This window comes from Gavia stellata, chromosome 12 (genome assembly GCF_030936135.1).
Source record: "Gavia stellata isolate bGavSte3 chromosome 12, bGavSte3.hap2, whole genome shotgun sequence".
Lineage (NCBI taxonomy): Eukaryota > Metazoa > Chordata > Aves > Gaviiformes > Gaviidae > Gavia > Gavia stellata.
In genome coordinates this window covers 2,101,746-2,126,229 of record NC_082605.1, presented here as the reverse complement: position 1 = coordinate 2,126,229, position 24,484 = coordinate 2,101,746, and positions in this window count along the sequence as shown.

Genomic DNA, 24,484 nt, shown 5'->3' with positions numbered 1-24,484 from the left:
AGAATAGACAGGGAAGCAAGTAAAACTGCTGGGGTTGTTTGTTTGTTTGTTTTCCTGGCACTGCTTGCTGTCTTCTCTCTGGTCCAGCAGCCTGATCTTTGATGTAACAAGCTATGCCCTTTCCTTTGAATCAACAGGGGTCTGTTTGCAACGTTTTTGCAATATTGATGTTGAATAACCATGGAGCAATTAAGTTTGGGTAGCCCTACGGTGGCATGTAATCAGCACTTTGATGTGTCAGTGCTGTGCATGATAAATGTATGTTCTGCTTTCTCTAAATAATAAAGCTGATGTGTGTTGGCACTCATGCTTACATTCTTGTGCTTTGGTGTTAATAGCAGATTGTGAAGCCAGAGACTTCATCAGGTGTTGTTCTGCATCAGTTATTCCTGAAGAAGTTTATCCATGTTTGTACTCATTCTCACTAGATGTTTAAGGTCGTATGGATTTCCTATAGTCATTCCCAAAACTTTTTATGAGTTGGAGATCTGTAATTTTTTTTGATCTGGCGCTTGTATATGTTATACAAGCATATGAAATATTTGTTGTTTTAAAGGGACTTTCAGTGGAAAGCAGGACCAGATTTTAAAAAACCCAACTAAACAAAAAAAATCGCAAAACTGCTCCACAGAGATTAATTTGGTAACTTTCTTAATTGGCCTTAATATAGACTTGAGTAAAATCCAGTGAAAACAGTGCAAGCTCCTCTATCGACTCAGAATAGCCTTGAATTAGACTGCAGACTTCTCTCTTGTGCCATGTAGAAGTCAAATTAGCCTTAGCTTTTCTTGCGTTGCAATTCTTTACTAGCCAGACTAGTTGTTCTACCTGGATAAACTTCTGTGTCGTGTTTCATGAGCAATGTAAAAGTTCCTTATTGCTGTTCTAAAAATACAATGTATTCAACAATCTTAATCCAAGGTGCAAGACAACACAGGTCTTTCTCATTAGTGGATTGTGGTAGGTATTGCTGAATCTAGTTCAAACAATTACTATTCAATTTTATGTCTGCAGGCTATGTAATAAACTGGAATATCGTTTTCACTCTGATCAGTCACATGAGAAATATCTATTTACTGTTGCATACCCTTAAGCATCCTTATTCATCCATACATTCGTTCTGGCAAGTGCTGTATACTTTCCACCATTATACTATGTACAGAGTTATAACCATGGCTTGTTATTTTAGTAGTTAGGCAGCATCTTATCAACGTGCAATTGAAGATGCACCTGAAGCCAGACACTGAGCCCATGTTCTGAGACTGATGAACTGGGTCACAGCATTCAGCCTGGAGTGTGATGATGGGAAGAGTTGTGCTGGTTCTTAATCTCTTCAAAATTTGGGGGTTTGTTGTTTTGTTTTGTTTTTTTAAAAATAATTTCATGAGAGATAGAAGGAAGTGGTGAAAGGAAAGATTTACTAGACACTTCAAAAATAAAAAAAATAGGCTTATATTCTTGGTCCAAAGTAATATTCTGACATGTTTTTTCCTAAAGCTTTTGTCTTATGTGTACAGAAAATGCAGCACAGGCTTGTCCACAAATGAAGATCAGGGCCCTTTTTGGAGAGAAAACACTGGTGCATATTGTAGTCTACCATAGTGAGTTTTAAAAAGAACAGTTGGACAAGGTCAAGTCAAGGAAGTTGTTGTATTAATGTGAGTGAAAAAGCGAGAGGGAAGAAGTCTTCTGAACAAAGAACTTAAAGGTTTGCATAGTTCTTTGGGGAATGTATAGAAAAAAAAAAAACTTTTTGATGAAATCTCATTGCATTTATCATCTTAGATTAGGTCTGCTAGTTTTCATTACGTATAGATCAATACAGTACAAAACATGGCATGAAACTGCAAAGAAATGTGAGAGGTGGTTGGCAGGCTGAAAGAGCAAAGGAAGCTCAAATCTTGCCTGTGGAGCTTAATTGTGCTGTGAAAATGTAGCCTTTCACACAAAGGAGGCATTCCTAGTAGAGTGACTGCTGCTGTGTTAGCTTTGACTTCTGCTTGGAGAAAAGGAGGCTGTAACTTGTGGCAATGGGGAGGATCTGTTTGTAGATGACAGGGAGAAGAGAATTATCTTCATTAAGGTCAAGGAAGTAGAACATAATTAATAGCATGGTCTAACTTTGGAGGTGTGGACATAGAATTAAATAATGCTAATGAATCATGTAAAAAAACTATTGTAAGAGCTCGGGAAAATAAAACTGAATAAATGCCTGTTGAATACCTAGCATCAGTGGCTGTATCAAGTGATGTAGTGTCACTTGGGCCTTGTGTGTTAAACTGTGAGGCTGAAGGCCTGGTACTATTTCAAAAATCTCTCATGAGTCAGTAAAGTGACTACAGAAAAATCTTTCCATGTGTTTGTGCTTTATGGATTTGCTTAGACAAAAGTAGGGATAGCAATGCTTAATTCTTCTTTTAAAACTTGTGATCTTGAATGTAGAGTAGTCTCCAAACTGTTACTTTTTTTTTTTCTTTAAACTTAAATCCTTAGTGAAAGTATAACTTTGGAAATGCTTTCTATCTGGTGGTGTTGTGTCTTGACCTAATGCTGCTTTGCTTCAATGCAGGTAATCTGCAATCTTCTGACACTCAGCTAATGAAGGCTGACCTGGTTTTTAATCCTTGCTTGATGCCACTGATGACTGGTCATGACTTAATTGCCTGGTCACTGGCTTAACTGCATAGTCACAAACTCAACTCAAAGCTGCCTTCAGTGGTCGAAGAGGGCATTTTTTTTTTTTCTAAACAGCTGTGAGAATTTAAGGCCTCACCAACTGAGCTAGGAAAAGAGCTGGGTAAAAAAATTATGAAGGGCAACATATTACCGCTCAGACCGCTTTTCTTTGTTCTGTTGTACCAAAAACATGCAGACGAACCTAGCTCCCACAAAATACTAGGGAAGAATGGGTATTTCTGAATAATTCTTAGTCTGAGGGTTTGTTTGTATGAAAGCTTAGCACGAAGAAAAGTATATGTATGTACCAGATTATCACATGTGCTCAAATAAGCTACCTTTCCAAAGGTAATGCCAGTTCAGAGGGCATGCGATAAAGGAAGAGAGCAGGTAGGCTCCAGAATAGATCTTGCTAATTAGCTTTTTTCTTTTTTTTTTAAATGTGAACTGTGAAAATTGGCTGTAGCACTCCCTATGATTATAGTTTTACCTACTACAAATTTTGCTGATGTTTGGTTGAGAGAGAAATGGCAATTATGCAACATGCAGGTGCCCTGATAGCACTTAAAGGTGTGTTGATGAAGTAAACAGCCCTGCAGGATCAATTTTCCCGTATTTCAAAGCAGAGCATGTATCCTCTAAATCTGCTGATGCTGAAAGATGTGTCTCTTCACATGTCCAAATCTCAGTGCCAAACAACTACAGAGAATACCAGTAAAGGAGTGACCTTCTTATATTTCTTGGAGGTTGGGTTCTAATGTGTCATGCAAAGGTAAACAAACACCACAGCTTGATATAAGAAGTGCTTCATGATCCTCATTAATGCAAGGATTTAGACTGTTGATAAGGTGAATATGAAGAATTCTCATTAATGTTTTATCTATAGATCTAAGTGGAAACTGTTACAAAAGAGAGTACAACATGGGAATGGGGGAAGGTAATGATATTCTCCGTGCTTCTGCATTACCTTTTTAATAGGTAGAGAATGCAAAACAATTTCAGGTCCAGGTTCTGCAATTTAAATATTATACTGACTACCATGTACTCATACAAAATACTTGCATAGTGAAGTATCCCCTCCCTATAGAAAATTGATCTCTGCATTATCAAATGTGACCCAAAGAGAACGCAGAGGCTACCTTCTGTTGTTTTTCCTGTATCCCATTTGTAATGCAGGCTTCATAGTTTTATATCTAACATCTCAGACACGCTGCTATCGCGTGCCACTCTAGATCTTTATGAATCTCTTGTACTCTGCAGCTTCGCGTGTAAGAATTTCCACTTTCTGATTATACTACTATCTTCTTGTTGGTGTTGAAAACGCTTCAGTCTTGAAGACCAAAATCAGACCTAGCAAGTAACAAAGCTGAAATTCTGGTGTGACCAGAATCAAAGGAATCCCTAAGGGACACTTCAACACACAGACAACAGCTAGATTCAGTAGTTTCGAGTAAGTATTTCAGCCAAGAACAGACACCAGTAAAACCTTTAGAAAGGGTCAAAAAAGAATAATTCCAAAGCTTTTAAGTTAAATTTTTGTCGTTTCTATTCTGAAATAACATAGTTATCCGATTATTTTTTTAATGGAATAGTTAACCCCCCAAACATAGATCTTTTATCTCAAACAAATTAATTTCGACTCATTTGCCATTTCATTTTTTGGCCAGAAAAAAAGAAAAATAAAGCTATTGTTGAAATCTGGGGGCGTAGGGGGTTGTGTGGTTTGTGGTTTTTTTTTTTCCCAAGTGATGTAAATTCTGTCTTTGGGTGGGATTTCAATTTAAAGACAGAAATTCAATTCAGATTTCAATTTAAATACCTGAAGGGACAGCTCTTTACTGCATGAAAGCATTCATTGCTTTTCCCGGACCACTGTTTCATGGCAGGTGGACCTTCCCTTTGGCTTGATGACGCTGCTCTAAGTCAGGCAGAAATTGAAGGAGATTTTGGGCCAAATAATTTTGGGTGACTTACAGTAGTAATTGCAGTGTGAAGAAGGAAGGACTGTGTATCTGTGACATTAGTGTCGTGTACTTGCTGAATCCTTCCACTATACAGTGCTAGCTAATGAATTTAAATTGAATTTAAAGGAGCTGAATTTAGTTTCAAGACAACTGGATATGTTTTATAAGTGAGAAACAACTTGGAGGGTGAATAAGAAAATCCCTTCTAATATCTTCATTCTGAACATTGAAGGATACTTCTGCAACTTAGCTGTAATTCAGCTTTGGATGTATCTCTAAATTTAGGTCTCTAAATAGTCTCCAGCACACATTTGCTCCCAAAATTTCACTTTTTATACCCTGAGATTTTGAGCAGTTGCAGGAAAATGGTACCACAAAGAGACTGACTGACTGCACAATGGCACATTTCCTTGCACGGGCGATGATGCAGCGAGAACGTTGCAGTTGCTGGGATGGGACACCAGCCCCACCCCCCCTCAAACACAGACAGATACCCCAAAAACAAACCCTCTTCTTCAGATGGAGAGAGCACTCTTCAGGAGGCTTTTTGTAGGAGACATTGAGCAAAAGGTGTTGTGAAAGCCCAGGGTCTGGCACACAACTGGCTTTTACCTAAATTGAATAGGAAAACTGGGGAAGGTGGGACAAAGCAAGCCTGGGGCCAGGCAAGCATGACAAGGAGCCTTGCTACAAAGGGAGTCAAGAGGTATAGATGAAGGACTTCTTTTGACTGGAAAAGAGAATGATAATGTAGGTGCATCTGGAAAGAAATTGTAACTGTATTCATTTAAGATTCCAAGTTGGCACTTTTTTTGTGGAGGGTGGAAGGTATTCCCCTTTCCACTGACGTTTGTTAACATGAAAAATGACTGAGCTTGTGGGTGAGCTCTACTTGTGGGTGTGGAAGAATATGAACTGGAAAAAAAATTTGGTGAATTGCTCTTTGGTTAACTGTGGAAATCCAAGGAAAATTAGTGGATATCTGTTCATTGGACCTCTGTTCTCATTTAGAAGTGAGGAATGTCTCTGAAGGTAAACTGACTGTCATGGGGAAGCACACAGTCTGACTGCTGCTTTTTGTTGAGGATTAATTTTATTTGCAATGCTTGATGCAGCAAATGTGTATGAAAGTCTCATTCAAGTAAATCTTCGCAAATACTGCTTTTTTGGAAAAGAAAGTCTCTATTTTGGCAGATACACCACAGCTATCATGAGATACTTCTAATTAACATGGAATTGCTATCTCTGCCCCATCAGCTACTATCCAAGTGGAAGAATAGGAAATTTGAAGTGTTGGGACTGCCACCTCTAAGCTTTCCAGTTAGCATTCATGCTTTAATGAAATTTTTGTTTCACAAACCAGTAAGATCTTGTTCTCAAGCCATTAATAATAATTCCCAAGATGATACTTCTAGTTTGCTGGTTTCTTTTTCACTTTTTTGGGGTTTTTTTGCTTGCCTCCTAGGAGGTAAGCACCTAATCTGGACTCAAAACCATGCTAATGTGGCTGTGCTACTTCTGGATTGGCCAAGGCTCATGTCTGGCTAGCTCCAAACACAGATCATTGTGTGTAGGCACACAACTTCTGCCCTGTCAGACTAATTTATCTGAAAAAAAGCACTGCAGTAAAAATGCCTGAGTTTGAAAAGTAGTTCTGGTATGGTTGTTGGGGGATGTGAGAGGAGAATGGGATCTGGAGTCATCATGGCTCAAGGAAGCCAGGACTAGGTTATTACTATTATTATTAGGTCACCTGTATTGCCAATCTGGTGCAGACAATACTTTATTTTTTTAAAGTAAACCAATAAGCTACCGTCAAGGGAATTGATTGTGGGTTTTTGTCTCTTCCTCCCCCTCCACCCTCAGTATGCACTGTTAACGGTTATGAAAAGTTAGAGTTGCTTTGTATTTTGTTTTGCTTTTCCTTAAATGGGGATGTTCCATCTACACTTTTCTCAAGCCTGATCAAGCCTTTTATTTGATCCCAAATAGTCCAGGTTTTTAGTTTATAGAATTATGAATAAAGGGTTCATATGCCATTTAAGATACAGGTTCCTTCTCATTCAGAAGTGTTTGGCATTTACACTTCTTATTTAAACATGTTAAAGCGCTTCCATTACTAAATACTGCTTGAGGGAACCAAAGAGGGAGAAGAAATTTGGCATAAATCCCAGTGCAATTTGGAGGCAAAGGACTAAGGATGCTCACTATCCTATAGAATGACAGTAATTAAAATTAATGAAAAATCACTGCATAACACCCACCACTTGACATATTTCCTCAGGTGGTTTTTGCAAAAATCTCAGAGACCTGTGGCTTGGAGCTTTGAAGTTCCCCTGCCCCTCCTCAGTCTCACCTCTGCTTTCATAAATATAGATAGATAGTTGAACAAACATTCTGAAAGAAGTTCATTACTTAAGACAGAGGAGTCTTAAGTAACTTAAGTTCTATCTTAAGCTGACTTTGTAAAATTGCAGTTTGGCACAGGTAGAAGAATCAGCATTTGAGGAGCCCAGTGGCAGGGGTTCACCTCTTCTTCAACAGCCTTGTAGAGTCTACAGGCTCCTGTGGCTCAGCTGTGTGCACCCCTGGAGTGTTAGCAAGAGGACACAGCAGGGCTGGTGGAGGATTGGAGTGTGAAGGGGGAAAAAATTAAAAAAACAAACCAATTTTTTTTGTGTGAAGATAAAGCTGTTTGGTTGAATAAAACCAGGCTCTTGGTACTTCAAATACAAGAATCTGTAGACATGATGATTTGAAAAGATCTACCTTAAGGTGGCATTGTCTATAGATGAATCCTTTGATAAATATTTCTTTATACAATTTCGAATATTGACTAGGTCGCTTGGAGCCAACAACCAAAAATGAAAGTTCACCCCATAATGAAAAAGCTGGTTTTGTTGTTTTGTGCATTAGATGCATAGATTTTTCCCTAGTTCATTTACCAAGGGTACCTTATTTTGAGGACCTTCCTCCCGTTTGCAAAAAGAAGGGTTTGGACAAACTTGAGGGAGCAGGCCTTCTTTTATGGTTTTTTGCAAGGTGAAACACCTGAAGAAACAGTCCTGAAGGAACCCTAATAGATCATCTCTTCTTATTGCCACCATACAGTGTCACCTACTCAGGGGTATGGATTCTCTTTAAGATGGAGGAAATGTAGTGATTTGTGGGGTTTGTTTTGTTCTTTTGCCATAACAATACACTTAGGAGAAAATTCTGATCTATTTGCAAGGTTTTAATTTTTTCTTGCTGGGAAAAAATAAGCATCAGTGTATCAGACAGAGTTGTCAGTGTCACTTGAAAGTGACATTAAAAGGTTCTTTTGAATCAGCAAAGCATCTAACACACAAAATCTTGATGCTTTACAGCCTCAGTGTTTAGCGAACAGTCAAGACACTTTATTACCCTAAGGAAAGAGACAGAAGTTGTTTCTGTCTTGGTACTTCTTATTCTGAGTTACTCTTTGTTTTTTGTCATGTTGCAAATCAGCAATGAAGAAAACTCACTCAGCAAGCAGTAAAAACAGCAACAAATGTTTACCCCTTGGGATATGTACTCTGGAGAGAGTTCCCCACCCAAAATGAGTAGACACTTCAAGGTCTATGCGTACAAGTTTAGCTTGACTTGGAATATAGGCAGCCAGCCAATCAAGAAATCAGACAACCCAGTTTTTTATTTGAGGTTAAAAAATTTTCTATCTAGCAGGTTAATAAGTTATCCATGAAGATCAAGAAGCATCAGAGCTGCAGTTTGGAATATCTGATATTAAATCTCTAAAATAAACATTGAGAACTAGAGAAAAGAAATTGCTCTGCAAAAGAATTGAGTAATATTATGATTTCCCTCTTCCTCACCCTTTGAACATATTGCTTAATCTATCGTGAGACTGTAATTGCTGTCCTGAAGAAGGATATGCATGTAGGTGCCTTTGGGTTCCACTATATATTTTCTTTTTGGCAGCAGTGAGTTACCTTTCTGTCTTTTTTAGTTGTCAGTGTTTATTAATAACCTGAATTTTGGGCAAGATTCTTATGCTACTTTCATGAGAATGAATCCTGGTTCTAGTGAAGTTGATAGGAAATTCGTCACTGACTTAACGAAGCAATGTTTTTAGCTTGGCAATGAATGTTTTTCTTATGAAAAAGAAATGAAAAAAATATTTACGTATATCCCATTCAGCACTTTTCCCCAAAAATGTTTGAGTTACAGGTCAGTTCCTTTGTACCTCTTCTATGATGGTTTTACGATCTGAATTAGAACAGGCTGAATAAGAACTTCTTCCAGCATTTGCACATGTTTTTGCAAACATGGAGTTTGTGTTATAATTTATTGGGGCATGTTATTCAGGAGTTTTTGGAAAATGATTAATTATTTATGCAGATGTTAACTAATGAAATATTGTTTGTTTAGAAGTCTATACCAGAAAGCGTCATACCTACAACAGCAGTATGAATACACCCTTAGACTGTAAACTTTTCAGGGCAGAGACTCCCAGTTCTCGTAGAAGTGAATGAACCACAGCCTAAGACATATGAATCTGCCTTTTTCAGGGCATATGTATGACTGACAAATGCTTCCAGGAAAAATTGTAAATTGCTTTCTTTCCCAGAACTATTCAATAGAAACTTTGCTTTTTCTTTAGTTAGTTCTGGAATTAAATTTTCAGTCTCTATTCTTGTTCGTTAGATTTTGTTTCTTCCTGTCTTGTCTTCTAGGTTTTATGACTACTTATTTATAGGTTTGTTTCTTCCAGGCGGTTAAATTGATCTTTAATTTTATTTCATGACCACAGAGGAAAACAGCACAAGCTCGAGCAAGTTGGGAGGCAGGCAGGTACTGTACGCACTTTCCTGAGGCTAAACAGACCTTTGCTTTAGTGTCTTGGCTGCTGAAAGTGTGCTCTTCTAAGGAAGAGGATGTTGAAGTAAATCTAGGGAATTTGTTCTTTTATTAGATTAAATGGAATAAAGATATGTGGTCACTCAACCGTACACGGCCAGTGCAGAGTCCAGATATGAGCTTAGTTACCAGCCTCATATGAGTCAGCCTAAGATTATACATGTGGGTGTGAAAAGAGCAGAAAACCCAAAATCTCTTGGTAGCAGAACAAATTATCACTGTGAGTCAGGGCTCTGGCCTCTGAAGTTGGTTTGGGATTGGCAGTCGAGGTAGTTATAAAGACGTTTTATGTGAGACCTAAGGCCTCATTGTTACCTGAAATGTGCCTTTTATTCAAAAGACCCGTGGATTACAGCAATGGTGTTAGCATTCTACAGTTTCAAGCTGTTGAAGAGGAAAGCGAGGCTGACAAGCACCTGAACAGCGCTTGTACTAATGAAACAGGAGCTGTCTCTACTTGCCAGGCAGCTGTTTCGTAGGTGCAGAGGTGCAACATTACTTTGGTTTTGCTAGTGATCCCAATACTTTGGGGAAAACGATTTGCCACTTTGTTCCTATGCCTTGAGCAATTGTCATGTTTTCAAAAGGAAATTGCTTTACTACAGTTCTAATTTCCACTTTTTAGATACTGTTTTTCATCTTCACTTTCTCTTTGCTTTTATGGGATGAAGCAAATCATTACTTTGAAAAGATGCGGCAGTTTCTCCACAGACAAGTGGGGCAAGGCATTGGGCAGTGTGACAAGTCCCTCCGTCAGGTTGCTTGACGTGCTGGCAAGTACCACACTGAATGGCCAAGATACGCAGTTATGCATAATAGGGCTCTGTAAAAATCCTAGTGCTTGACTCTGTAGTTCAGCATTCGTGCAAGGTATGTGTGTTTTACATCTAAGAGGATAGCCCTTTGTACTGCATTACAGAGTTCAGTCTTGGTTGAAAGCTGCAGTGCTAGACTTCCCATTTTCTTTAATACTGAAATACGTAAAACTACGTGTTAAGTACTACTTCTAGAAGGGAAATTTTCTTGTGTTCAGTAAATCATCCCGAACAGCAATGACTTTTGGGAACTGACCTCTTGGTCAAGTATCAGTAGATTGTGATCACAGCTTCCACTGCATGTTACCAGACACAGGAAAACTTAAATATGTTTATTTCCTGTGGAATTAGTTTTGTGTATGACTTGGGCAAGGATCATAGGAGATCCTTTTACTTGCATGTTCTGCTGCACTTTATGTGAATTCTTCTGGGAGGGTTTTATCATCAGAAGGACATCCTGAATTGTGGTGGATGAACCAAGTGTGGAACTGTTCACCAAATCTGGCAACACTAGTGCTAGGAAACGCCTGAAGAAAATGCTGTAAGACTTAAAACAACTGAAAAGGGGAATACTTCTCTACACAGCAGGTAGCAAGTGACCTTCTGGAACTGGCTGCCCAAAGCAATGGTGGAGACAAAAAGCATCAGCTGTTTTACAAATGCATAGACAAATTCATGGATAAGCCACTGGGGACATGGCAGGGATGTCTCCTTGACAGCCTCAGTATGACAGTTGTGGATGTCAGGCATGTACAAGGGAATGGTCTGTAGGAAGTGGCTGGGCTTGCACATTTTGTCTAAATAACACTTCCTTTTGCTACAGTTGGAGAGATAATACCAAACTAAACAGAACATTGGCCAAACCCACCAGGCATTTCACACCTTCTTTTAGAGGGTCTGTCTGCCAAGCTCGAGTCTGAACTTCTGTGGCTTTTGCCTGCCAGAGAGTGACACTCTGTGACTAACAAGCACTACAATATTATTTACATGTTATAGGATCAGTCAAGCATATGGCTAAACAGGACTTGTCTATATACCTAAACATGAGGTGTTAACAGGTGCCAAACAGGGAGTTCACGTTGAATTATTGTAGGCTATAATAGAAGCTTGCAGGTCAAGAGGCAAGAATGCTCCTGCTAACCCAACAGAATAACATGAATTTGACCAACATGAATTTGGCCGTCAGTAAGCTGATTTGCTCAGACATCCCCTAATGTAACTCTTCAGCTTCAGCAGAAAAAACAATTCAGAGCTTTTCTAACGAAACAAGTGGTTGCTGCTTTGGCTAGTTCAGGGGTCCTTGTTTAACTCAATTTTGAAAGCAGATTTGGAAAATTATCTCAATGGAATAAAAATTTCTGCCAGCGGTATCTAATAAGCATCCCCTTTCCCTTGTCATAACAGCAGGAATATCATAAAGGGCAACTTCTACATATAAACCATCTGATCTCAGTGAAATAATTGGATGCACAAACTTGGGATTTAATATCAGTCGTATTCAGTGTTTTTTTCAGGTTGTGCACGATAATGAAGCATGGGATAAATTGTATAAAATACTCCGGGGGTTTTTTATTATTATTGCCCAAGTTAGAGAAATAGAGCTTATATAGTATTGACTTTTTCTTTGTTTCTTTCTTTCTTATCAAGTTTCAAGCATTTTTGAGGGTTTGGCAGGAGTCCCTAATCCCTGAAGCTCTAAATGATTTATCACCTCCCTGTACATGCATTGAAGTAATCATGTGCCAGCTGCATTGCGTGCTCTCCTGTGGCATTCTCACTCTTCAATCCAAAACTGTATGTGCACAGGTGGAGGTACACCAATGCCTCCCCAGTCAGGTCACTTACCTCTGGGAACTTTATTGCTCTGAAAACTGTATTTTTAGATGGACATATTCAGGAAACGTGTTTGCAAACATGATTTTATCACTATTTTGCTGCCTCCAGAGGAGATAGCTGCGGAGTGTTTCCTCCCAGGTTCTCTGTCTGGATCTCCTGATCCTTCACTTAACCAGTAGCAGTTCTCAGTCTCTTCTGTATCATCACTCCATTTTAAAACTATGGAGAAAATAGGCCTTCCTTTTTCACTTAGCCATAAATCATGGTTTCCTGGATTTGATTTTTTTTTAAATTATTTGGTTTTTTAATTAATCTTCCTCCTATCCTTTCCCCCTTTCCAGACGGTCTTTTATCTGGCATCTCTCCAGCGAAGGTTCTGCCCCAAGTCCAAATCCTGCCTCAGTATTTCCTGGTCATGCCTCAGCTTATTACTTGTCCATGGAGTCATTCTGCAAACAAATTAATGTCTCCTTATCTAGAAATTGTAGAACTCTCTCATTCTGCTCTTCTCCAAAGGATGTTAAAACTAGTCAGTCTGTCTGAGGGGCTTCTGGGGCACCGTGTACAGAAGTGCCAGGTGCATCTACAGGTATAATAAGAGCAAAAGAGGTTTGAAAAAATGGGAGGCAGGAAAAGCAAACTATTGTGGTGAAAAAAGTTGTTTGCTCTTCTTGTACAAGTGGATTAAACTAAAAGGGTGCTGTCACCCATACAGACAAAACCCATGCCCTTTCCCCTGCACCCTGTTTTGGAGAATACTTCAGAAACCGCTATGCAAAGGGCATCTATTGGTCCCCCTCCTTCATCTGGATATGGTGAAAAGTTATACCTTGTTTTCTTCCATGCCTCTTCTGCAGGCTTTAACAGTGTGTCTCAGCATGCTATTGCCTGCTAGCTTTGGAGAAGTTGCTTCTTGCTCTACAAATCTTCCATTGCAGGTATTAAGAGAACTACATTTTTGTTTGGCTTGAAGTCCAGTTCTTCACAGGGGATTTGGATGGTTGGGAAGCAAACTGGCATCCTAGGGATCTGAGCATCCCTGTTCTCCTTTGCCAGAAGATGACAATCTGTCACCAGCTAAAAATCTTCCTCAGGCACCCAGGAAAAAAGCAGCAGATTTAGTCATTTGCCAAGCAAACTGCTTGCTGGGTTTGTGTGAGGTTTTGTACCTCTCTGAGCAAGTTTTTTACTGCAGAACACACTGGGGGTTTGCTGAGTTTTTGGAAATTTCTTGAGTTTGTTTTTTTAGCTACCTTGTATGTAGCTAATCATTTTCTGACTTCAGAAATATCAATCTATGCTACACAACATCCTTTTTTCTTGCTACTGAATTCTGACCGTACACCCAGCTCTGCATAAGACAACTATTGTTGAATTGGTCTGAAAAAGAGATAGCTATAACCAACAGAAAGTTTATTGGCACAAGGGAATTTGATTTAAAAATAAAAAGTTCCTCCTGGTATTGGTAGTTAACACCAGTCTTTTGTCAGCTGGATTAATTTTCTAGTCTACTGGAACCGTGAAGAGATCAAAAGTTTAATGACCATTGGGGCCTGGATTGTAATACATTATCTTGCTTCTTTTAAAAATATTGCAAAACCAGAAAATGTTTTTAACGTTCTGTGGTGTACCATTAGTCAAAATGCAGCCCTTAATAAACTTGCACTCTGCAGGATTGAGTGGTAGTGGCAAAGGAAACATTACACTGCTTATGGCAAACACCCCCAGACTAAAAGCTTGCAAGAAATCCTGGAGCTGATGGCATTAGGATCTCTGCCAGATTTATTCTAGTTTCTGCTCCCAGGTCTCTTATGTTAACTTACACTGTTTCATCCTTTGGACATTGTAAACGTCCTTAGAATACAAAACAAAGCAAAATTTTGTATCAAAATAAGTGTTCCATGGCATGTTGTTGGTATATAACCATAGTTGATTGGTGACAGTTTGTATTGAAGTTGAAGTTTAAATGAGAGAGTTTGAATGTATGCTTGTACGTCACAGTTGTACCAGGTGTGTTTCTTTCACCATGTTGTATACTCATGTGAAAGATGCTGTAAGTTAGCTCTTCGGGGCAGAGACTGCATCTTGGTTTGTCTTGTATGACGCTGTGTGAGTTTATGTACTTCATAAATTTTTAATACGCAAAAGTGCAGTTTGTGGGAAGGATGTGCTGCTAATGCTGCACTTCGTCTATTTTTAGGAAGACATTTGTCTGCTTATTTACAGTTGTTGCAATAAAGGACAAATATTCTCAGTCAATGCACAAGTTAAAAAAAATGTTAATGTGTTGGTCTTAATTCTGATGTCATCTGGGCAGGTGCTGCTCTGAAATAGCTCTATTGAAGTTAAGGAGTAAATCTGATCAAAGATGACATCAAAAGCAGTATAATCTATAAAGCAATTCTGCCTGCATGTAGAACATACTCGTTTGCAATAAAAGAGAGCTTTATTGAATTACATTAAATTGTTGTCAGTATGCTAGCAGTACAACCAAACCTCATTTCTGGATTTTCTAAAGTCGTGATGGGAGAGAAATGGATTGTAGTCCTAACAAGAAGAGCTGGCTTTGAAATTTCTGCTAAATAGGAGATTTTGGTACAGCAAGGTCCCGATATACAGCTGAGATTCTTGCATTGTTAAGAATCAGAACTTGGTATAGTCATCATGGCTGACTTGTACTGCAGCTGGCACATTGAGGCAAGTTTACATGTTTTGAGTGCAAGGAGATTAAAATACTGATACAAGGGGTAAGACAGCATTGATTTGCCATTCTCGGTGTATGCAAAATGATTATCCCTGAAGCGATTCATGATGAGCATGAATATGGAAACCTTTACCTGGTGGATTTTCTTGCTCTGTACCTACACCCACTCTTGCACAATTACCTACTTAATATGTTGTCTTTCTCACCCTTTTGACCATTTGCATAATAGTTGAGTGAATCTCTGAGTCGAAGCAGAACTGCAGATCTGGAGCATGGTGAGATCAGAATACCACGACGCTTCAGGCAATGTTTTCAGTTGTGAAAAGTGCACAGTTAACTAAGTCTTTTTCTGTTTCATCTGAAAGATCAGTTTTCATTTGACAGTAAGCAGAAGTGGGGGGGGGGGGAAGTCAGAAATGCAGAGTATTAGTGCTGAGGTAGGGGAATGCTAACACTGCGTATTGCCATCTAGTGGAGCTGGTTAAGTTTCGGTATGCCTGCTAACATGTCTGATTCGAAAAGGCTGATATAAAACCTATTTGCATGCATTTTATTTTCTTTTTTACTTTCTCCGTCTTTTCAGCACAATACGCACTAATTATATTGGTTCTATAAAGATTTCTGGTCTTTGTGAAATGATATGTAGGTTTGCAGTTTCCTGTTGCTGGGGGGAGTGGGAATCAGGAACATGCATCAGTATCTGGATTAGTATCCTTATCAACTTTGAATAAGAAAGTCTGAATGCTCTGGCTTTGTCTTTTATTCCTTCACAGAGGTAGAAAACTTATTTCCTAGGCTGAAAGATACAGTGGGTGAACAGAACTGTGTTTGGGTGGGTGGTTGGAGGTTTTTTCTTTGCGTTTTCGTTTTTTTGCATTGTTTTTTAAGACTAATGAAGCAGAGAGGAACTTACCTGACATTTCTATGTTGTGTTGTCACAGAAAAGCTGAGATACCTTGTATTGAGACAAGATCCAAAATACATTGCTGTTAATGCATGTTTCTTCTGGTTACTTCCTCACATTTAAGAAAGCCAGTTCTGTAACAAAGGTGTGGTACTTCTTGGGACAAGCCCCTGCTTCAAGGAAAGCAGGGGAGTTACCAACAGATATATTAAATCAATTTAAAATTTTTTTCATCCAGAACATCTGGTATTTCAGATCCAAATTGGCTCTTCTCTGATCCTGTCTACAATAAGAGGAACAGAGGGGCAGGCACTGACTGGTATTCTTGCCTTTCCACTCTTGCAAAAAGAGAACTATTAAAGACAGAAAAAATACGCAGTTTTGGGCTTTCATCCTATGACAGCAATGGATAAACTTCAGGGAATCTCTTTTATTTCATATATGTTGTATGTGTTCTGTGTTCCAAGGTATATGATGACATCGAGATAGCCCTATGTTTTTGAGGGCAGTCTTTGGACCAGCTTATCTGGCAAGGAATGCTTTAAATAATAATAAGACAGTGAACGATCATAAAATAATTCCTATTCAAAAGCATATTTAAAAACAAAACTTGCCTCTATGCTTGAAAAAGTGTGCTTGTTAGAGATGCAGTTTTTATAGAAAAAGCCAAATTCAGTAGGTGCTAGATAGGGTTGAAGTTAGCATTTCTAAGTAAATTCTATAAAGAATCAAAATGTAAAATCAAGGAATAGAAACGGAAGTGCTTAATTGTGTCACCTATAGCCATGACACATTTAGGATCTGGCCCTTCTCTCTCTGACGCATATGACAAAATGTTCATTAACATTTCAAAGCTAGTTTTTAATTCTTTAAGGACTTTTGTTCTTCTAAGGGTAGCTGCCTGCACACACGAAAGTCCCGGTGACTGACGGCAATACTAGATTTCATAAATTCTTTTCAGGCAAGAAGATGCAGAAAAATAAATGTTCCTTAGAACAGGCCTTACTCCAACTTCCCTGTCCCTGGGACCCTTATGACAGTTCGCTGAGACGCCTTGGTAACTTGTTAAACAGCTGTAAGCCTCAGCCACAAATGCGTTTGGTTGTCAGCCTCTTTCTCTGGCTGGCAGATACTGCTATTGAGACATCATTTTCAGTTCATGGATTTGACATAACCATTGCAACTTTCTTCCAGTCTACTCTGTCTTTGCAACAGCTTGGTTGTACTGTGAGAAGGCCCTGTGCCAGGTCCTTTGTTCCAAATGAAGGATCTAAATCATTTAACGTTTCAAAAACATGCCTAGAAATCCACAGAGGGGATTAGAAAATCAAATCTATTCAAGCTCAGTGCAAAGCCATAAGGGTTGAAAAAAGTGTCAGAGTAGTCTCTGAGACAAACCTGGTGATGAAGGCTCAGAACAAACCTCAGTAATAGCACAAAGTATGAGCTGGAGCCTATGCGGATGTGAACCTATTTTGTTCCAAGTTAGCTGAAGAATGCAGACGAACACCAGCTAAAACTTGAGCAGAAAGGCTTGGCTTTCCAGCACGACAGCCATGTTTCAGTTACTAAGCTATAAACCCCAAATCTAACCAAACTTGCACCTCCATGCAGGAAATCAAACCAAAAACCTCTCTCTAGAGTTTATAACTGTTAGGTAGCTCTAGACTTGAACTTTCTTTTTACTCTCTATCCATTCCTGCAACGTAAATTGCTCATACCAGAAGAGCAGGAGGGATGGTATTTAGAAAAGCAAAAAGCAAGCTCTCCAGAAATCGGGACACCTTACCGAAAAGAAGGGGAACTTGACAAACACACAAATGAGCTCATTACTTTCCAGAACAGCAATACTGAAAACAAGCCTGTCCTGTAAATGGAGACCATTGTAAAGGGACTGTGTGAAGCTAAGCAAACCTGTTAGTAGTGATAGAGTTGAACAAGTGAGGAGCTTCATTTAACAAGTTGGAACAAGTTACTATCAGCATCCTCAAAGGAAAAATAAAACTTGGTTTCCAAATTTGAGCTCAGGTTTCTAAAGCTGGGCTGGAGATGACCAAGAGAGGTGGGAATTGGAAGAGGAGAGGAAGGATAGTTTTCTTTACTTGTACAACCTCTCAACTTGGATATGAGTTGATCAAAATATGTATTTATTTAAGGCTGGTCAGAAATACTACTTTTTCCTGTCCCCTAAAAGAATCTCTGAGCAGGAGTTTGAAACAACGTCCAGATTTAAAATGAAGGAAGATGGGTGCTCGGTTGGGACTCCCATTGGAAAGTTTTTGGGAGCACTTCTGCAGAGCTTTTCCACTCTTATGCTTGGAGCTTGAAACTTTGTCTCCCACCTTCCAGTAAAAGGTGTAATAATAAGGATGTCCTTGGAGAAGGAGGGATTCTGCCAAGAACACCTCTGGGTTTTGGGGGTAAGCAAAGTGGTGGGGGAGGTATGCTGGGAACTTTCTCACTGCTTTGTCTTAGGCATACTTCCAGAATACTACTTCTATTTTAGATCAAAGAAAAACGCGAAAGCACAGTAGAAATCCTTTTTCAGTTTTTTGCTGTGGTTGGGTGTTTTTTTTTTCTTCCTCCCCTTCAGTTACTGTGTGGTCAACCTTGACAGGCTTTTAATGCTCTGCCAAATTCTCTGGGAGCTGCAGAGACCATCCTTCTAATGGATATATGATGTAATTATACTTCAGCATCCTCTAAATGGGTCTCTTCTACTACCACAGTGGTCACATGTGCATGCAGTTGAAAGTTTTGCTTTGTGCATATGTATTTAATAGGATGTGGCCCTAAACTATCACAGAGGGCCAAGAGAGCCAGCTGTACAAGAGCTTTCAGTACCCAGAGCTGACTGTGATGAACTACGAACGTTTTTCATTTGTCTCATTAAATAATTTCTCCAAGGTAGTAATCAAAACTTCTTGGTTTTATTAGTCTACAGTACTAAGTGACCAGAAATGTGAAGAAAAAGCAGGGTGGGAAAAAAAAGCAAACCCTCCAGGACTTTAAAAGTTGGCCTTTTAACCCATATTTTCAACACCTAGCTTTAGCAAGGCTTTGGTGCAACAAAGGCTGATGACTGATCCTTGTGCTGTCGCACTGTGTGGTGCTGATCTCCGCCTACCCGTCAGCACGCTGCTGCTTATAGAAAAGCAAAAAAGCTCTACAGACTTGTTTGTTTTTGAAACTAGAAACACGTTCTTTTGACTCTTAGTTTACAAACTGCAGCTCAGCATTAGTCACAGAGTTAAAGGCGGTATGTGGAACACTTGACACTACAAATTGCAAGTAAGAACTGGAAGCTGTATTTCTATTGGAAGTATTACTGCATTTTCCTCATCTGACCTCATGGAGGTTTTCATGTAGAGATTGGCTGGAAAGCAGGAGTCAGGGGCGTATACTAACTTGGGTTTGGATGCTTTCTAGTAGCATTTTGTGTTGCTGCATGTGCTTGAATCGTAGTGTTTGGATTCCCAAAACTCGGGGAATTGGTGTTCTGGGCTTAGACTCAGTCTGCTTTCCTGTTTATAAATCAATTTACAGTTCATAACTTGCGTTTGTTTAGAAATGTTTTTAGAACATACACATGGGCAGTTGACCCAGATGCAAAAATAAAAATGTGTTATTTTGAACAAACAAAGCATTTTCTTTGAGAAGGTATTATCTTCACTAAGAAGTAGCGTTACTGTAGGAAAGAAAAAATCAGCTGGATACAGGCTCATTCAATAGCCCCTCTGGCTGTTACTGAATGTAAATGTTCACCTGTAACAGAGTTGGTTCCATGTATTATAAAATCCCCTGTTAACTTAATGGTGTAATCTGCATGCCTAAATAAATCTCATTAAGGTCACTGGTGATTTTCCTTGGATAAAGATCATAGAAGACCCAGGTCTTAAATAGTAGCTTTAAAAAAATTGTTTAAGTGTTAGATAATGATGCTATGTTTTACTCTATACTTCATTCTGCAATTAGTATGCTCAGAATAGCATGGATTGGTTTTGACCAGTTTGGGTTTTTTTTTTTTACAGTCAATATTTCAAGTGAAAACTGAAAAAACAAAATAGGTGTGGGTTTTGGACAAAATGAAAAAGAGGGGAGAATTGTTTAAGCTAAAGGAATAGCAGAATTTTTTAACAGCTTTAAAGAAAAAAAAAATCAATTTCCAACAATAGCAATTATGGAACAGACCACTAGAACGTGACTCCAGGCAGAGAGAGTGACAGTGGGTAAAGGAACCCAGACAGTTTTTCAGTTCGATCAGTCCCTGAGCAGGTTATGAGAAGCTTCTCTGCGAGAGCAGCAAGCCAGACTCTGATGCTGGGACTCCTTTGTCCTATGGCTTTGAATAGAAAAGTTGCAAGCACCCATGTGTTAAACTCAGAACACCACTGTCACCTGCAAAGAACTGCTACGTGCTCTTGTGGGCTAACCCCAGCAGGCAGCTAAGCACCTACAGTCAGTTGCTCACACTTGTGCCGTATGGTTTTTTTTTGTTTTCTTTTCAAAGCAGCTTCCTGTATTTTGGTCATATAGAATTACACACAATTTAAAGCCTAGGTTGAAATATTTGGGTATGCTACAGTTCAAAGAAATACAGGACTTTAAAATGCTGACCAAATATGTATCACTTCTAGACACTCTTCCTGTGCTACCTTTCAAATTTTGTGATAACTTAGTACAAACAGACTCTTAATGATCTGAATTTGCAGTGATTTAAAAAAAAAATCCCGAGAATTGTCTCTTATGATTAAAGAAGCTATAAATCAAAGCGTGTAGGTAACTTTCTAAATCTTGGCTTTCTGCGTACGTTCTTTGATCTTTAAATGCAGATGTTCAGGCCTGTGCCACAGTAGAGTCCAGCATCAGCTGACACCTGAGCCCCCGTGTTACCTTTTCCAAGTCAGTTCAGTGCCCTGCACCCTCTGCCCTGAGCACTGGGGTGCTGCGCCTGCACCAGCCTCCTGCGGCCCCTTCACAACCTGGCCTGAGAAAACCCTGTGTGTATGGGGTTAGGGTTCTGTGTGACTCCCGTGGCTTCGTACTCTCTTTGAGCTGGTTTTGCCTCTTGAGGTGTAATAATCTCGCTGATCTTGGGCAAACTGATTAGACCCGGGAAGCAGTTGTTAAATTTCAGTGCCCTCCATAGCTGGAAAATATATAAAACATTTTAATCAAGTAGCTCCCACTGACCCAAGTGACTATAAGAAAATAATAGAAACAGAGTAGTGCTGAACACACATATTATGTTTTGTGCTGCACCAAAGTAAAATAAATGACACGTACTGTGTAAGCAGGTAATAACATCTCCCAAACAGAAGAGTTCCTGTGTTAATCATATTTGACTTCTCTAACTGGCTTGCTTCCTTCTCCCAACCAAGAAAGCCGGTTGCTGAAATTGTGACAAATGCTTGCACACTTTATGAAATAAAAATTGTATTCAATCTTTTTCCCCAGTCTGCTGTGCCAAGAATGCTTCAAGTGAATTGTATGGCCATGTTTGTAGGCTTCCTCGATCTAAACTTTTTAATGGAATTCCATTTAAACTCGTCTCTAATATGTGTCTTGTTCATGCTCTTTCCTTTGCACAGTATAATGGATTCTTTAAGCTTTGAAAAGTGAGTTGTTGTGGCCTAAAGTAACAAATCAGTTTTGGAATGCATGCTGTCTGTTGTAAATGATTTGGGGGTAATAAATTTTCTGGTACAAAGCAATAGGCAGAGTTTTCATAATGTTGAACAGTTTAGACTTGTCTTGAAGGGAACAATGTCGCTAAAGCAATGTGCTGGTTCCAACTATTTGTTATTACAAAAGACAATTTTTTTTTTCCTTAAGGTAGAATCCTCATCAGATTTCATGCTTTGCTGTAACTTGTTTTATTTCATATGTTAGACAAACAAAAATATTTGAGCATAGTTGTGTATCTGTTACATCTTTTAATGTAAACTTTTTTTTAGGCTGCTTAGGAAAGCTTATACGTGTTACCCTTTATACTAAAAGCCCATTAAAGTGGATTTGATTACTCTTAACTTTTGATAGACTGCATCTGAACCTTGAAAACTGAAAATTAAGGCAAGAGTACAGAAGATCTATGTGATACCTTAAATTTAACATGAAGGTGTTTTTCAGCACTCATTAGGTTTTCTCCTTGAAATGCACACAGATTTCTAGAACTCTCTCTTCCACGGTCAAATATGGGAAACAAACTGTGGGGTGCTCCAGACAGCTCTCAAGTTAAAACTAGATTTTGGTAATACTAGATGTGCAATAACTGTCAATAGACAAGACTTCCACATTTTCCATGCCAGTAGCTGTCTCATTGGTTCTGGGTGTTATGCAAGCTACGTGAAGCCTGGAGTCTTTATCTGAGTATCCAGTTTTAGTGACTGCAGTGCAGGAAAAATCTACCTTCTTAATATCCGGCAGCCATAAGAGTGAGTAACTTTCCTTTACTAACACTTTCCCTTCTGCACACCCACTTTCTTGCTGCAATACCACAGGGTACCAGCCTAGGGGAGACAGTCAAGGTGCCTCCTTTTTACAAAGAAGACAAAATAACTTTAAAGTTCTCTTGTTAGGTGCTTGCGTTGAGTCCCAGCGTTATTCTTTCTTACCTACAGTCTTGGTCTTCTATTTTCCCTCCTGCATCAAAAACCTTAATGACATTGACTCTACAAAATGAAAAGTAGTAACAGGAGTTTTTGGGAGAAAGCAAGCATTTGACAAAAACCCCACCCCAATTAAGAGTAGGGGGTTGTTTAGCAATAATTTAACAGATGTTTACAAAGCCACAAAGTTGTTGTTGAGAGAAAGGACTGTGATGAGCTGGTTTTTCCCTTTGAAGTGAAGAGAAATCGTAAGCTGAAAGGGAAATGAAAGTGGCTGCAAAGAGGCTGATGTTAGTGAATACTCTTTGGATGACTGCTGGGGCCAGCACAAGGAGGCAAGGAGCAATATGGGGCCAGTGAAAATAAAGTCAACTCCCTTTTTCCTGAGAGCAAAATAGGAACAAAATGAATTCTGATCATACTTTAGTCTGATACTACAGTACTATTATGGAATCATTGACAATCCAGACAGGTAGGTCATAATTCCCAGCAGGAAAAATAGGTGATGTGTTCATGTAGTGGGACAGTGGACTACTTGCTTTTCTAACAGGAAACACCAATGGTGCTAAAACCCAAGTATAGCATAGTGTCTTTAGATGCTAGACATCCAAAAGCTTTCAGAGAGTTAAGTAAGGAAGTCTGTGAACTCTTTTTATTGGGGAAAGGGATGTAGTTTCCTGATTCTCACACCCTCCCCAGCTCTGGGAAAACTGGGAAGTTCTGGAATTGCACCAGGACTTTACATTAAAGATACACAAACTGTAGATCTGCTAGATGGAGCATGTCACACACAAAATACATGATTTATGTATTTGAACAGATGAACATTTCTGTGTCAGGCAATCAATGTGGCTTCAAGGAAAATAACACCTAGGTATAAGCTTTGTATGCCATGACAAGCTCTGTTAATCAGGTATCTAGTAGGAAATACCAGTTTGTTTTGGGTAGGGTGTTCCTTGGTTAAATTGGAACAATGGAAGGAATTTGTGCATTCAAGATGGATTAAAATCTGCTCAAATGAGACCTCTGGCGATAAACTAGGAAGTAATCATTAAGTGAATGGGTTTCTAAAGCAATCATACTAGACTTGCCCTGTGCTATTTTGTTTTTATCATTAATCTAGAAAGAAAAGGAATGACACTGAGAAACGTTGGATGCAGAGGATAGAGCTGGTTGCTGAGAGCCCTCTGAGCCAATTTGAGACCGAGCCTCTAACTGTGAAAGTAGCTAACAGTTTGCTGGCAGTTGCATTAGACTCCCCATAATAGACAATTTTAAAGAAAATATTGCTGTCTTGACGTAATATCTTTTACTGAACAAGAAACTGAAATTTGTATGGGAAACTTGCTGATTAAATGGAATAGTGAGACCTCTGTTAGTCACAGTAGCAGTGATGCAACTGCCATCTTCTGTCTGGTGATAGCTATGTATGCAAGTATCATGTTCAGTTAGCAAGATGACAGCGATAGCATAGACGTGTTGAAGATTGACAGTAAAAGCACTTCAGCTGTAATAGCTTTTTGTAGGGCCATTGTGATCTGTAATGCACGTAGGGCTGCCCTCCCCTGAGTCAAGAGGGTCACTGAACAGGTAGGCAGGAGGTATTGGTGAGTCACGCAGGAGGCGTTGCTCTCTTCTCTTTGAGAACAGTGCTGAGATCACAAGTGGGGATGTGCTGGCTGCTCTCTGCAGCTGGTCTTAGTTCAGTTCTCAAGTGAACAGGACCCAGCTGGAGCTTGTCGTTTAAGGGTTGCATAAGCAGAGTCTTAGGTGAGGATGGAGAAGAGGACCTGGTTTTGTAGGGGTGGAAAAGCTCAGGAATATCTTCATAAAAAGGATTTAACAGTCTTCCCCTTTTCTAGTGCGCTTCCCTGTGAGTACCTGTTTGTGGTCTGGCATGAGGATAGCTGAATGACTGCTCACCAGAGCACTCTTTCCCTTTCTCTATGATTAGTTTTGTTTTCTCCATGGCCTGTTATTCCTAGGAGTGAAAATAAGTGTCCATGAGGGCAGAAGCAGTCAATCTGAACAGGAGGTATGTGACCGCTTTATGGTGCGGGTGAGGTGGTATTGCACTA